This window comes from Vidua chalybeata, chromosome 28 (assembly GCF_026979565.1).
Source record: "Vidua chalybeata isolate OUT-0048 chromosome 28, bVidCha1 merged haplotype, whole genome shotgun sequence".
NCBI lineage: Eukaryota > Metazoa > Chordata > Aves > Passeriformes > Viduidae > Vidua > Vidua chalybeata.
Genome location: NC_071557.1, coordinates 2,384,344 through 2,387,275, shown reverse-complemented (window position 1 = coordinate 2,387,275; position 2,932 = coordinate 2,384,344).

The following is a 2,932-nucleotide window of genomic DNA, read 5'->3' as shown; positions in this document are numbered from 1 at the left end:
TTGCTTTAGCAGCAAAGCTCGGCAGTGTTTGAAGGTGGCCTGGCTCGTGTGCAGCGCTTCCGAGCACATCTTGTGCTGCCAGTGCCAGCAAGATAAATGCCCGAATTTCCTTCAGGGGGAGACCACCAGCGAGTACAGGAGGAAGGTGTGAAGTCCCAAATCAATATTCCTGAAGGGAAACATGGTGGGAAACGATCCCTCAGGTGGTGGAGCATGCAGAGATCTCAGCTGTGCATTTTCTGTGTGTTGCTGCCCCACGCACTGAGGAAGAGCCTCCTGAGCAGCAGCACAGGAACCCTTGGGCTCCTGCCTGAACTCCTGCTGGAGGCCAGGCTTTGTTCCTCGGATCAGGGACTCACTCAGGGGGTGGAAATCGGCACAGCTTCACTGAAAGAATAATTTTGCCCTCTTTTCACACGTCACACACCAAACCTTGGTCCCAGCAGTGTCGGGGAGGGCTGTGACATGAATTCCTGAATTCCACCTGACTGATGCGTTTGAAGTGGTGATGCCAAGATGCTTCCCTACAGCAGAATTGTTGTATCTTCCTTTCAAGCATCCCATAAACAGGTCAGCAAAGGCTGTGCTGCGGTTCCTCCGTCTGGAAGGGGGCTGAGAATTTGATGAAAAGTTTTTCAAGTCAGTGGCCTTGGGTAAAATCTCATCATCAAAACTCTTGGGCTGGAAGTTGTGACTATTTCTAGGAAATAAAAGAGTGAACAAACTGAGCAGACATGGACTTTTAGTACTCCCAGCTTTTATTACAAAATGTTTGGAGACAAAGATCTCTGGTACATCTTCATTTGCCCTTCCCCTTCCCTTTCCCCTTCCCTCTTTTTTTTTCCTCCAGCTCATGATTTCTAGAGAACTAGAAGGTCACAAGCTTGGGTTTGGCCCCTTGTTTCCAACCATATTAAAAATCCCACATTCACCCATTAGCTAATATTGTTTCTGTGCAGGTCATTCCACAGAGCAGCTCCATGAATGGTTTGGAGCTGTGCAGAAGCAAAGGAAGCAGGGAATTCTGCTGGGTTTGGAACAGCAGCAGAAGTGTCTCCAGGGCAAGATGAGGTTTATGACACTGAGAATGTGCCCAGGCTCCCTGTGCTCTCTACCTTAGTAATTCCTGGGGAAAAAAATATTTTGTAGGAAGGTATTGCTGATAAAATATTGAATTTCAGTGTTGAGGTTCTGTGGGGCTTCTTCTGTTCTACTGCTCCCATTTACCATGGAAATTAAAATGGGTTTATAATCAGAGCCATAGGGACAGAGCCCAGTTTGTTTCTTGATGGAAGAATAAACTCTACTATTGTGGCATTTCTCACCCACCTGGGGGAGGAATTTCACTGGGAAAAAAGGCTAAAGGATGAAGAAAAAGATGAAGGAATTGCTAATTACTGCACAGCAAGGAGAATTGGAGTGGGTTTGGGTTTAGCACTAAGAATAAAAAGGTGTTTTGCCAACACTTGAGGCAACACTTGAGGAGCTGAGCTGATCAGGAGTGATGTTTGTTTGGGCTAATAAGATGAAAATTCACTGAGATTTTCGGCACCTTAGGCAGAAACTCTGCTTATTTACACCACTGTGTATTCAGGTGGAGTTTTTCCAGTTCCCCCCTTATTCCTGCAGCTCTGTACCCTCAACAGAGCCAGGGTTACAGAACTGCCCTAAACCCAGGGGTGCAGCTGGATTCATTCATCCTAAATTCACTCTGAATTCAGAGTCTGGAACGAGAATTCTAGACTCTGAATTCACATTTTCCTTTCTGTGCCAGTAATTCTGCTTCTCCCTCCCTCCCTCCCTCCCTCCCTCCCTCCCTCCCTCCCTCCCTCCCTCCCTTTCCAGATCATGGGGAAGATTAAAAGGAGGAAGTTCTGGCAGGATTTTCATTAATAACCCCTGGCTAATTCCAAATTGCCTGTTAGGAGGAGCCCTCTGTGGTGTCCATCCATCACAGCTGGGTCCTGGATATTGATTATTTTATATTTAATGCAGCTCTTACATTTTAATGCCTTGTTCCCGAAAGTGTCCTCAGCAGGGGGGTGGTGTGGTCAGACTTAATCAACATTTCCAAGGCTGGAAATGAGCTCCCAATAATTCTTGGGACATGTCTTCAGCAGATGGCAATCAATGAGTCTTTTTTTTTTTTTTTTAAAGCAGTAGTCTTTTATTTTATTTTTTTCTCCTGTCCTCCTGGGAGGTTTATGTGAAAAGTGTTGCTATAAAATGAAGCCTCTGATTTTGGCAGTCAGGAAAGCAGAGAGCCAAAATCCCCTATTTAAACTGGAAATGTGTTTGGGATCATGGAATGATCTGAGTTGGAAGGGACCTTAAAGATCATCCAGTGCCACCTCTGCCATGCACCCCGAAGTCCCTCTCCAGCCCCATGCAGGAGTAAGTGTTTTTCCTAAGGAATTCAGATGCATTTTGTACCCAAAAATGATTGTTCAGCCTTGGTTTATGGGTTGCTTCTCACAAAAAGTCACTGACTTTTGGGTTGGGATGGGAATTTAGATTCCTCTGGAGAGAGCGAAGCAGGGAAGGACCTGAGCGCTCTCCCAGGATTTGCTGCTTCCTTATCTCTGCTGTCACATTTAATTATTGCTCCAGTAACAAATCAATGCTAATAAAATGAAAAATAAAATCCAGATCTTAGAGCTGATAAGCTTAAGCAATTTCTAATCATAGACAATAAAGGACCAAAAAAAACCACACAGACCCCAGATTTTGTGGCTCAGCCTGATCTTCATTTAGGATGGAGCTGCAAACCTCAGATGGGCTTGATTTTGCTGCAAATAATGAGTGGTTCTGTGCAATTCTTCAGAAGTATTAATTTACAACTTAAGGGCAGCATCTTCTTTGCATCCTCTCTAAACACAAATTCTCTATTTGCTTGCAGGGTTTCATTTATTTGCATAAGCAGCTTAGAGAT